A 14,656-nucleotide genomic window follows, 5' to 3' on the forward strand; every position below is an offset into this window, starting at 1 on the left:
TGGATTTCTCTTATTTCTTCATGTAGGAGTTTGTTCTTTTCAAGAAGATCTATAAATACTTTTCCATTTGGATTGATTGATTCAAACAGTCCTTTAGTCTCAACTTCTTCATAAGAAAATTGATTATCCTAGATAACCAATTCCTTTCTTCTTTTTAAGGGATTTCTTCAAATCTTGTCTTGCTTTGTCAAGTTTTTGCAATATGAGTTGGATGTCAATCACCTAATTTTCAATGACTTTGTACAGTTTAAAAGCCTTCATCTCCAAGATCTAATCTCCAAGTGATTAATCTTCTCTCAAAGAACCAATGCTCTAATACCAATTGTTGATTGATGAAAGTATAAATAGGATAACAAGATAGCTAGAGGGGGAATGAGTAAGAATCTTAAGAACTTTTACTTTTCACCAATTCATTCACATATTCTCTAGTTAACTTATCCATATAAAACTTGTAATAATAAACTTTTTGTAACATGTAAATTTGATCTATCACATGCATGAAAATAAAACACATAACACAATATTTGTTACGTAGAAACCCTCCAAGGTGAGGGTAAAATTGGGGTTGGGATGACACCAACAAATCTTCACTACTACAGTAATAAAGTTAACTTGCTAGAGTAATAATGTTTGATCATAATATAAGATCTACCCTTTTAATAGTGTTTGAGACTACTAGGTCTCACCTTGTTAGAGGATTTAACAATTACAATAAAGTAAGGACTCTATTAGGAAATTTACAAAGATTTGTTAAGACCGCTCTGTTAAGAGATTTATCCTAATTCAAGTTGGTTAGAATTGATTTAGTACTTGACTCTCGATATTCTCTGTAAGATGATTTTGAGTCTTCTCCTTGTAAACTAATCCTCTCTTCTAATTTGATAAAACTTTTCTTCCCCTTCACTACTTTGATTAGGTCACTTTCTCGATTAAGAGATAACATAACACTTCCACTAAATTTTGATCTAATCTTGATCTTTCACTCACTATTAGCATATTACTCCTTGTTCACATACTCACTCTTCTCTTCCCATCTCATCGTCATGTGATCTAGGTTAAGATCTCCTCTATTTAAAGAGTCCCATAAAGAGTTTTCTAGATACTTCCATATTTTCCCCCTTTATATGAATCATTGATCACAAAACATAGGGATCTTTGGTCCATGTCATAAATGCATAAAAATATCTATAAAAACCTCTACATATATTAAATGTTCCTTCCATTTTGGCTGAAAAATGATTTACCTCAAAGTTTGTACCATTCCTGAATTTTATATATATTTTGCATTGCTCAACCTATACTATTTTTTGATACTTGACATTGTTGTTTCTCGGTCTGTATTGTTCTCGGCACATACTATGCAACTCAACACTTGTATGCTTTGAACTACTCAATCAATGTTGAGCTCAGCTTGTATAGAAAATACTTGGTGATTGATATAATTGGCCTCTATTTTATATGAATTTTAATACTTTTCTTTTAATACTGCCAAGACATTTGTGAACTCATAACCAATTGAACTTATGATAAAGTCCATATAAAATTATTAAACCATGGGTAGATAGTTATGTCATATTTTGCCAATATTATACATATAATGTATTATTTCATATAACCATAAAAATGTGTGTTCTAATATCTAGATTTAGTTTGATTATGCTTATTTGCATAAATATTTCTGTATTGCAACTAACTTGCTAGGAAAGGAAGAAGCCAAAGAGTGGTCAACAACATTCAAGGAGGAGCATCAAGGCCTAGCTACAATAGAGGAATCATTATGGAACTAGAAGACATGACTACTATACAAGAGGAGCCATTATTCTAGGAATCTAGGGATGGAGTGTTGCTATATTCCCTCTGCATTTACTATTGTGCTGAATTGGTCGCCCAAACTTTATTGCTTATTTTGTGGGCTATTATATTTCCTTCTTCTTCTCTAGTGGATATTCAGTCAATTTGTTTTCTTTTAAATTTTAGAATAAGTGCCAATCCTCTATTTATAGGGATTGGATTGATAGTTTAAAAAGATTGGAAAACATTTATGGAAAAATGTTGTTGTATCTTGTAGCATGTTATTTGCAATTTTATGTATTGTTCTTATGTAAGGAGTTTTTGAAATATAATGAAGTAATTCTTGGTTTACATTCTATGTTAGTAGATTAGTAGAAGCCAACAAAGGTGGCCCACTTGGGAGGTGGATTAGATTAGAGTAGTCTAGATTTACTTCCAATATTTCCAATATTTTATATAGAAGTTATAGTTTCTTCATGTAGCATCGTACTTTGTGAATGTTCCTGCAACATTTGCAAGAGCAGTTATAGTGGATGGTCTAGATTGAAATATAGGTTAGCATAGAGTTTCATTTCCAACATTCATTTCAGTAAGGAGTTAGGTGTGTTACTTTCCTACAACACTAGTGTAGGTTCTTTGTATGCATTTTACTTTCCTACAACATAGGCATAATGACTGCACATGTTGTGCCGACCATTTCAAGTATGTATCCCTAGGTTGACAAATTAAATGCACCTTATGCTGGGAGATGCAATCCTTAGATTGAATAAACTCTTCCTAAGTAAGGCTTTGGGCATGATTATCACACATCTATTGTGAGGCAGACAATTTTTGGCACCGTTGTCAGGGATGGTGTCAAGCTAGGAACATCTTTTTGAGTCATAGTTTTTTTATATAGCTAGTTTTTTTAATAGAGATTTGCAGTCCTAAAAATATCTTCAAAAGCATGAAAAATTTAGTTGCATGCATCAAGGAGGAAGATGAAAAGATGAATATGATAGATTTCTTCCATGAGGGTCTATTAATTTGAATGGTGAAGTTGAAGAGGTTGCATTTTCTTTTGAGGATGCAAGTCTTGATTTTCCTGTATCATCTTCCTCTAGAGAAGAATCATTGGATATAAGTGGTCCTCAGCCTTTTGCTACAATGTTCACCAGCTTTCTTGATAGTTTTGGGCTAAATCCACTCGTTGTTAACAATCTCGTAGCTAATGCTCCTTTTCAGCAGCAACCCCATAATCAAATACCTTTAGTAATGACACACCCTACTTTTCCATTTCCTCTCCCAAGCCTTATAAAATATGCTAATCTCAAAAATATACCTACAATTGCTCTTCCAAAGTTATATGGCCTTCTAACTAAGGATCCTAATAATTTCTTATTTGAGTTTGACATACTCTGTCATAGCTTTGACTATAACACTGATGCCTAGAAGCTCAAATTATTTCCAACAACACTAAAAGAATCAGCTTTACGATGGTTCATGGGCTTAGGAGCCAATGTAGTAGGTACTTAGGATGAGATGCAGACTCTATTTCTAGAGAAATACAAATATTACTACAACGGGAGTGATCTAAGGGGAGATGAAATTTTTAGAATGTCACAAAAGAAGTACAAAACATTGGAAGACTATGTTTCACATTTTTCGTATACATTGCAGAAGAATCCACATCATGTACTGGTAGAAGATTCATAGAAACTAGTCTTCTTGAAAGGGATAAATGATAATTGTCTGGAAGCATTTGACCTGATGGCTGGTGGTGATATATACCAATCTTCTTGGGATGACATCAAGAAAATTTGTCTTAACTACGTAAGGTCAAATATGAAGAAAAGCATAGGGTACTAGTCCATAGTCACTAAAGGGATGAATCTGGGTATTTCAAAGCTCAAGATATTTGATTTACTCTCAAATTTCAAGTAGGACATCATAAATGATGTCAACACATATCTTGACACCATGACTACAAAGAAGAAGGATGCAAAGACTAAATCATGATTGGTAAAGTACTGTCCTCACTATTGTAAACAAAAACAAGATTGCACATGAAAGATGGTAGCCAACTCAGAGAATCAACATTTTCCAACTAAATAAATGAAGATAGATGGGGACAATGATCAAGTTTTCTTCATTGCTCAACATCAACTATGGGCTCCAAGACAAGGTATACATCAAGATCCTCTATAATTTTCAAATCCTTACAATAATCAGTGACAAAAAAAAAGTTATCAAAATCCTTCTTAGTGCTCCCAATCTCCTTGGCAAAACCAACAAAACAACCAGTGGCCTAATTAGCAAAATAACCAATGGAAAAATCAATAGAATTAATGGCAACCATTGCAAGGAAATTGGCAAAAAAATAACCAATGGAGGGGGCCTCCATAGTGGCCTAATGAAAATTTTGGTAACCCACAACTACTACCTCTAGTGAAACCATCTACAATAATTCCACTTCCTACACCAAATAATGCTAATCCTAAGCCAACCCAATTTCTTGCTCAATCTTAGCCAAATCCAAACAACAAGTAACAACAACAACAAGTGTACACTATTTATACTCAACAGTGCCCTACTTATTCACTAGAGATATCTGATATCCATTTGAGATTTGGTACAACTTTGCCTACACTAGAATATCCTATTATCACAGAAGTTGCAGATACTCCTGCAACACCACTTCCAGAAGCTACACTGCCAAATACTAACTTGCCAATTGATGTACCTAGTAGGACTACCGAACACACCTCAGTGAATCCTCCCTTTCCACATAGACTAAATAAAGAGAAATCTATATCCCAAGAGGAGGAGACATTTGATATTGTTGAGCAGTTAAAAAATATACACATCCAAATCCCTCTGTTCCAAGATATCAAGGACATCCCTCTTTATGGAAAGGCTATTAAGGAAGCATGCCTTAAGAAGCTAGGGTGAAAGAAGAAAGATCCTCAAATAGTCCATGTCAGGAAATTAGTAGATATCATGTTAGGGAAGGTAGTGATACCAAAGTATTTAAATCTTGGTAGTCCAGTAGTTAACCTGATCATAAATGAATAGGCTATGAAAAATGCTTTAGTTGATTTGGGAGAAACAATAAATGTGATGAGTAAAGATACAATGCATATGCTATACATAGAAGGCTTAAGTACAACTCTCACAGTGTTATAACTTGTTGATAGCTCAACTGTCACTCTAGATGGTTTCATAGAAGCTATGATAGCAACTTTAGAATCATGAGAATACCTTGCTGATTTTCTTATCCTATCGCCTAAAGTAAAACGTGTTGGCTATCTTGTCATATTAGGGAGACCCTGGTTAGCCACCACTAATGCTAAAATTAATTGAAGATCAGGTAGTATGATAATTTTAAATGGTCAAGCCATAAGGAAGCTAGCACTATATCCACTTGCCCAACCCTAGCTAGACTTGGGAGAACCTATTTGGTTCGATTTAGGGGACAAAGAGGAAGAGATAAATTCTATAGCCCAGTTCATGATGTTGCATAGGAACTCTTTTCTAAAAATGCAAGAGGAAGATGATGTGATATAGAGCATTCTTACCAATGAATGTATAGTGGCCAGAGATATTGCCAAGAGTTCAATCTTAAAGCTATGTACCTATGAAGACTATGTCTATTGAGTAGGCCCTAAGATAATTGATCAATTAATACCAAGTGAAGTAGCTACAATTCTAGTACTAGAAGTGTCAATGGTAGAGTTAACAACTACTGTGGAACTTTCTCCTAGTCATAATCTCCATGTAAACAACAAGTTGTCTCAATCACAATTGGGATTGTTAACCAAGCTCCTCAATCAGCATGAAAAAAGCTTTTCTTGGGATTATGGGGATATGGTAGGACTGAGCCCTAAACTCTACACCTATAGGATCTACATCAATTATGGAAGCTTACCACTTTGTCAGCCTTAGAGGAGAATAAATCCAACATTGCGCGAGATAGTTAAGACTGAGTTGCAGAAGTTGTTGGATGCTAGATTCATCTATCCAATCTCTAATAGCAAATGGGTATCACCATTAGTTATTGTACCTAAGAAGGGAGGTAAGTGGAAAATATGTGTAGAGTATAGAGAGTTAAATAATGCCACAAAGAAGGATCACTTTCCTTTGCCCTTTATTGACCACGTTTTGGATACTTTGGTTGGAAAGACATACTTCTCATTTTTGGATGGGTACAGTGGTTAAAATCAGATAAGTATTGCTCAGGAAGATCAAGAAAAGACCACATTTACATGTCCTTGGGGTACCTATTCTTATTCTATATTACCATTTGGCTTATGCAATGCACCTACTACTTTTAAGAGAGCTATAATCATCATCTTTGCTAGCATATCACATGATTGCATGGAGATATACATGGATGAATTCACTACATTTGGTGTCACATTTGAGAAAGCCCTGAAGAACTTGGAGAAAGTACTAATCTGATGTAAATAACACAACCTATCTCTCAACAGTGAGAAGTGCTTTCTAATGATGCATGAAGGTGTGGTCTTGGGACATTTTATCTTTGAAGCTAGAATCTAGGTAGACCCTACAAAAATAGAGGTCATTCTCACCCTCCCTATTTCCACAAAGAAAAAAAAAGTTAGATCTTTCCTAGGACATGCTGGCTATTATATGAGGTTTATCCAAAATTTTAGTCAGATAGCTAGTCCTCTATATACTTTGCTTACCAAAGAGGCTGAATTTTCCTGGACAAAGGAATGTGACAACTCCTTTAGGCAGCTTAAGTCACTATTGACAACTACACCAATACTTAGGGGTCCTGATTGGACTTTTCCTTTTCAAATACATATAGATGCTTTTGACTATGCCATTGGTGCAGTCCTAGGACAAAAGTCTCAAAACCTTGAAAATACAATCTACTATATTAGTAAGAGCCTTCATGGACCATAGTTAAACTATATAGTGACTGAAAAAGAACTATTAGCAATAGTTTATGCTCTGAAAAAATTATAGCATTATGTAACTGGTTATCCCATATTTTTTCATACTGAACATGCAACAATTAAGTATCTCATGAACAAACCTACCATCATAGACAGGTTAGCAAGATTGGTACTTCTTTTGCAGGAATTTGATATCACAATCATTGAAAAACTTGGGAAAGTGAATGTGGTAGCTGATTATCTATCTAGAATCCACCATGATGAAGAACATACAACTTTGATAGATGATACATTTCTAGACGAGCATTTATTTCATATTTCTATCCAAACCCCATGGTATGTAGACATAACTAATTACATTACAGCTAACAAAATGCCTGCACATTTCTCTTACAAGGATAGGAGGATGCTTGTATAGAAAAGCTTCCATTTTTCTTGGCTTGATAACACCCTATTTTACACTGGACCTGATCAAGTTATATGGAGATGTGTATGAGAAGATGAGACATACAACATTCTACATGCATGTCATAATGAACCATGTGGGGTGCACTTTGCAACAAAAAGAACAATGTGGAAGATTTTAACAACTGGTTACTATTGGCTTACACTTCACAAAGATGCTACTAGTTATACACGAAAGTGTGATAAATGTCAAAGGATGGGTCGACCAACAAGATCAGATGAAATGCCTCTCAATCCATAGGTGGTGGTAATACCATTCGACAAATGGGGCATGGACTGCATCGGTCCAATAGATCCTCCATCCAATGGGAAATAATACATCCTTGTATTCATTGACTACCTGAAAAAATGGCTTGAAGTCAAAGCCATGAAGCATGCCCATGACCATAAAGTTGCCAAATTTCTATATGAAGAAATCTTTACTCGATATGGTGTACCCACGATTCATTTGCACCATAAAGATTGGAGCAGTAGACTACTAGAAGCTGTCTAGGCATATCGAACAACATGGAAGACCACCACAGGGTTCACACCATTCGAACTATTGTATGGAAAAGAAGCAATGCTACCCATTGAATTTGAACACAAAACTTTAAGAACAAAACTGGAGTTAAACATTGATCTTCCTACAACACAGAGAGAGCACTTACTGCATCTTAATTCTTTGGATGAGATGTGCAAATCTATCCTGGAATGCACATAAATCATACAAAAGAAAACAAAACAATGGCACAACTCCCACATTAAGAGTAAGCAATTTCAAGTTGGAGATTGGGCATTACTTTATGATTCTAGATTCAAAGAAATACTAGGCAAGCTACAAACATGATGGTTGGGTCCCTATGAAATAAGCCATGTATTTACAAATGGAGCAGTCTAGTTAACCACAATTTATCTGGTACATTTCAAGTTATTAGTCAATGGACATCACCTAAAGTTGTATCACTAGCCCCAAATGAAAGAAGAATTCCTGAAGCAATTTCAATAACTAGTTTCAAATGAACAACAAGTAACACTTCCTGTAGCAGAGGGTGCCAACCTTCTTCCTGCAGCTCTTTAATAACAATTCCTTTGAGCATGTCCATAATAAAAACTTTATGTTTACACAAAGTTCAATTCTCCATTCAATTTCTAAATTCTTCTTTTTCAACTCACATTTCATTTCTTTTTCTACCACCCACCCATCCACCTTCCATATCATCATTTTTCTATGCATTCAATAATATGGTGAGTCCGTTGATGTATGTTGTCACTATCGTTCTTCCACTCTCACCACCTTTATCTAGAATGTGCAATGATCAAATTGATAGGTATAAGATTTTCAAATTTTATTCATTTTTAGTGCATAGATTTAGTTGGTTATATCTACTAAAACATTAAATATATCATTGCAACATTATGCTAGTTTTGTACCTCGTGCCAAGTATGACAAGTGAGGACACTTGTACATGTTTCTTAGGGGGCAAGGAAGGTTACTATTTCCAAATGAAATTTCTATTTACTCATTAAAGATCCTCAAATTTGGACTTTCCCTTTGTTTGATTAAAATCTAGTTGCCATCATACACAAGTGTCAAGTGTCATACCTTTATTCCCAAATTATCCCTTATTAGCAGACCAAGATGTGACTTGAATTAAGCTAGATGTATCTCAAATTTAATTTTGAAGTGATTCTCACATATCTATGATTCATTCTATTAAAAACACATTATTATTGTTCATGATGGAAACACCAAAAGAATGTTAAAAAGGGTCCATAGTTTTATAAAGAAGAAGCCTAAAATTGACAGAAGGGAAGAGGGTAATGTTGAAAACAGAGCAGAGATTGAGATTAGTAAGGACAAATGGGAGGTCAGTTACAAATATGCGAACCAATAGATCATAGTGTTTTACTTTCTGATGTAGAAGTAGTAAGAAGATTCAATGCATGTGGTTGGCTTGGATATTTCTTGAAATTAATGGAGTTTGATGAAGAGGCAACTACTAAATTTATAAATACATTTGAGGAAGGTGAAGCAATAGTATGGGGATTGATAGTCATTGCCATAGAGGAACAAATAGAAAAAGTAACTGGGATGCCAGCAGAAGGGGGACACTACCCCAATGAGCACGATGCCAAATCAGGGCCCAGTTTACCCTACCAGGTGACCCTCCATTGAAGATTACTAAGTAGGGGTGCAAAAGAATGTCTATTCCTCTACCATACAATGAGTTAGAAATGCATGTTATCAAGTATTTTACCTATGAAGGAAGATTTTCTAATTTTCATGCACATCATTTTAAGTTACTTAATCATGTAAGACATAATCTTCTAGTAAATATCCCCAATTTCTTGTTCAATATGTTATTCATTCATGTTGAGAAAACCTAGAAAGGAAAGGAAAATTCTGTTGCTCACCATGACCTAATTAAATTGCTCATAGAAAGATCTCTTAGAGACATCTCTCATATGGCATGGGAAAAATTTGTCTAGCATAAAACCCTGTAGCCTCAGATTGCCCCTAATGTGCAGCTTAGCCAAGATAATGCAGTCCCCATTGACACAACTATTGAGCAAGGCACCCAAGGCACTAAAATAAAAAATGTGCCTTTACCCATTCAAATGATCAATGTACCTACTTCTACCTAAGAAAAAAAAATTTGAAAGTTACAAGAAGAAACTCCAATTTTTTCAGCAGAAAAATTAAACCCTACAGTCTTAAAATGGAAGAAAACAAAGTTTGTTCCTACAATAACTACTCCTGCAACAAAGACACAAAAGAGGGTTAGCAAGAAAAGGTTGTGGTGCTCGAAGAAGCCCTAGAATGAGAGGAAAAATTCCTAAAGTGCCCTTAGGAACCCATTCCACTTTATCTAAACAATCTAATGAAGAATCTCTAGTACAAGTTATCCCAATGATTTCCCCAGTCAACTTGAAATTCCATACATTTCTCAGAATCTTGATGAGAAATGTAAAGTTGAGATGAATGAATGCAAAAATAATTCCCAAGTAATCCAATAGGATACCCCAAGCTGTGAAGCAGAAGAAGACCCAATATCGAACTAGCTAGGTTGTTCAAAAATTGCCCTAGTTTCCTATAAGCAAACATGATTTACAAGCTTCTTAGAATGATCATGGGGGAAATAGAGGAATAAAAATAATTGGGATGAAGAAAGTGGCCTAATTACCTTACAAATGCTTCTTTTTCAGTTATATAATACACATGTGTTAACAACAACCCTATGGGAAGAAGAGAAAAATAAAATGAAGAAGGTAATAACATACCAAGGTGAAGAAATTGTAGAATTAAAAGAACAATTGACATGATAGAAGAAAAAGATGGATCATGCCCTTAAGTTGGCTGACCAAATAATTACTTGTAGGCCACCACCTAGGATCTATGCCATCCGTTTAAAAGAGTAATTCCTCTTATTCTAGTTGATGATGACCCTCAAAGATATAGATACAAAATTTAGGCCAGTTCAGGAATTTTATGTTTTGTGCTAGGCTCTTCCATCATGATAGAAAAATTTACTCTATGAATTGTACATACATAATTTCATTATCCCTACAGAAACTCAATGAAACCCTCTACTTTATATAGGGGATATACACCTTAGGGCCCTAATGTCTTGATGCATAATGAGGCCAACTATGATAGAGAACTGAACAATTATAGAGAACATGAGAGAAAATAACCCCTACCATTAAGAGCAGAAAGAAATACACTAGAATAAATAATTAGGGATTGGTTTAGGCTAACCTACGAAAAAGTTCACAAGGAAATAAGAAAACAAATCTTCGAGGCTAGAACAAAAGTGTATGCAAAGTATGACAACATGCCTTACTTTTCTTTCAAAGAGTCATGGCTGATGCCAGAAGTAGATGGAGTAGACTACCTGAGGGATTCAGAAGGTTAGAACCACACAACCCTATCAACATTGAGGTAACCCTTCACCATGCACCAAAATACATGTAGCTAGGAAGGCAAATTAGACAAGAACTTTGGTGTCCATTAATAATGTAGCCACCCATGCTCCTTTGGCCCCTATATGACATCAACTCTAAATGACTTGATAGGTTGCAAGAGGATCACAAGAGGGAAGTCTGGGAAAGAACAAGAGGTTTCTACTACACTTTCAAGAGTAACAAGCAAGGGAGGATTGAGGTTGGAGACTTTTGATCAATTTCTAGAAGATGCAATGCTTGAGGACAAGCATTAAACTTAGCAAGGGGTAGATGATAAGGCCAATTATTGCCTCTATTTTATATTAATTTTAATACTCTATTTTTAATATTTCCAAGAAATTTGTGAACTCATAACCAGTTGAACTTATGATAAAGTCCAGATAGAACTATTAAACCATGGGTAGATAGTTATGTCATATTTTTCCAATATTATACATATAATTCAGTATTTCATATAACCATTAGACAATGTGTTCTAATATCTAGATTTAGTTTTATTATGCTTATTTGCATAAGTATTTTTGTATCACAACTAACTTGCTAGGAAAGGAAGAAGTTGAAGAGTGGTCAAAAACATTCAAGAAGGAGCGTCAAGGGCCAGCTATGAAAAAGGAATTCTTATGGTACTAGAAGACACAACTACTACAAAGGAGGAACCATTATTCTAGGAATGTAGGGATGAAGTGTTTCTATATTCCCTCTGTGTTTACTATTGTGATGAATTGGTCACCCAAACTTTATTACTTATTCTACAGGCTGTTATATTTCCTTCTTCTTCTCTAGTAGATCTTTAGTCAGTTTTTTTTCTTTTCTATTTTAGAATAAGTGTTAATCATCTATTTATAGGGATTGGATCGATAGTTTAAAAAGGTTGGAAAAAGTTTATGGAAAAATATTGTTGTATCTTGTAGCAAGTTATCTATAGTTTTATGTATTGTTCTTATATAAGGATTTTTTCAAATATAATGAAGTAATTCTTGGTTTACATTCTGTGTTAATAAATTAGCAGAAGCCAACCAAGGGGGCCCACTTGGGAGGTGGATTAGATTAGAGTAATGTATATTTACTTCCAACATTTCCAGTATTTCAAATAGAAGTTATAGTTTCTTCCTACAACATCTGCAAGAGCAATTATAGTGGATGGTCTGGGTTGAAATATCGGTTAGCATAGAGTTGTATTTCTAGTATTCATTTCAATAAGGAGTTAAGTGTGTTACTTTCCTACAACACTAGTGTAGGTTCTTTGTATGCATTTTACTTTCCTACAACATAAGCATAATGACTCTTCAAGGAACCTAGTGCACATACCATACTGACCATTTCAAGTATACGTCCCTAGTTTGACAAATTAGATGAACCTCATGGTGGGAGAAGTAATCCTTAGTTTGAATAAACTATTCCTAAGTAAGGCTTTGGGCATGATTATCACACACCTATTATGAGGTAGACCAATGACTACACACTTACTCAACTCCTATAGAGCTTAGTACATACATAGTTATGTACATGACTCGACCTATATAGAAGAGCTTGGTCATAGTGATAACCATCTAACTCTTCCTTGTAAATGACTAAGTGTTGAACACTAATAGAAAACAATAGTTAGAGATACCAACAATGCAGATTTCTTATTTCTTTTGATTTCCTCAATCATAATTAAATATTTAACAATAAATCCTTTCCCCAACGACTGTAGGTTTCCTATTACCACCCCATCAAAATTTTCTTTAATCCAAACTTCTTTTGGTACTTTCCATTGAGTCCTTTTTCTTGCCAATACTTTTGATATATCTATATTCCTACTAACTAGCATCATGACTTTAATCTATGGCCACTTTTTCTGAATTACTTCATTTTCTTTCAAAAATCCACAATTCATCAAATCTCTTCTAAAAACCACAACACTTAGAACCTCTTCTATGGCATGATAAATTTGCTAAAATAACCTCTCCAAAACCTCAAACTTATCATGAAAGACATGCCTATTATATTCCTTCCAAATATCCCAAGCCATAATTGAGTGGAAAACCATCCACGCACTCCCTAACATATCACCCTATCTAACTCGAGGCCAAGAGATGCAGAAATCATGTAAGATAGCCATCCACAGACCCTGTCATCCAAGCTTACTCTACACATAACTCTAACAAGCTAATGCCACCTCACAATTTAGTAACAAATGATCAACAAATTCTTCTCCATTGTTACACATTAAACATGTTGGTGGACCATGAAAGCCTAACTTTTTCCTTCTTTCTCCTATTAAAATCCTACCTTGAACAACAAACCATGCAAAGGAACCTAATTTTTGAAGAAAATATTTATGTCAACACAAATCCCCTACATCAAAGGATAACAACCTTATTTATGACAATAAATCATAACCAAGTTTTACTGAATACTCACCTAAAGAAGAAGCACAACATCTCACTTTGTGCTCCTGATCAATTACACAAACTTTCCTTGTTAAGAAAAAGGCCTTCAAAGAGGCTTTCTATTGAACATACAACCCTTCTACTCTCCAATCTCTCTACTTCCATTCCATTCACACATGTAGTCTCACTCCTTACCTTCACATAAAATCTTATTCACACATGTAGTCTCACTCCTTACCTTCACATAAAATCTTGTTCATATATTCATCCTAACACTCCTCTAAACACCAAATAACCATTCCAAGAATCATCCCAAAAGTTTCCTTTCCTTCCATCATCAATCCTCCATGAAAAATCAATGAAGATCACATGCCTACATGAGACAATAAAATTCTAAATAGAAGCACTCTTAATTGCATTACAAATTTTAAGAATTCTTTCCCCTTTGCTAGAATCCAAATATTTAGCTCTAAAAATTTTGATCCACAATTGTTCTAGGTTCCTATAGACCTACCATACTAACTTTGTACCTAAAGCTAAATTCATCAAATTCCAATATCGTAACCCAACACCACCACACTTCTTTGATTGACATATTTTCTCCCAACTAAGCAAAGGAATCTTGTCACTATCCCCTACACCATTCCAAAAGAATTTCCTCACTTTTTCTTAACTATGTTTATAACTTTTTTTGGGATATTTAAACACATGATTGAAAAAATGTAAATTATAGACATAGTAGATTCTAACATCAAAAGATGCCCTACTGAGGTTAATAATCTCCCCCTCCACCCTTCCATCATTTTCACACATTTCTTTTGTAGTTGATAATTCCAAAGGTTGTTTCCCCTTATCCAAATCTAAGTTAATCATAGGTTGTATGTTTTGAAATGTAGGGTTGTCTTGATTTTTAGAATTAGGTCCTTCTAAGTTGGAGTTAAACTTGACTATTTCATGGGGCATAAATATTTTTAAGTTCTTTCAAAAGGCGTTTCCTTGAAATGCTCTAGTCATTTCTTCATTAGGGATACCATAGTCTATGTCTGAATCATCACTTAAGTGCAAGGTAACTTGTGTGTTTGAAGGATTATGGGTACTTGTGTTTGGTTTGCTAAATTTAGATGAATGGGTATGTTCATCTTTAGGTGTCATAGGCACACTTTCACATCCAGG

Source organism: Cupressus sempervirens, chromosome 11, assembly GCF_028749045.1.
Source record: "Cupressus sempervirens isolate cs-2001-9-10 chromosome 11, ASM2874904v1, whole genome shotgun sequence".
NCBI lineage: Eukaryota > Viridiplantae > Streptophyta > Pinopsida > Cupressales > Cupressaceae > Cupressus > Cupressus sempervirens.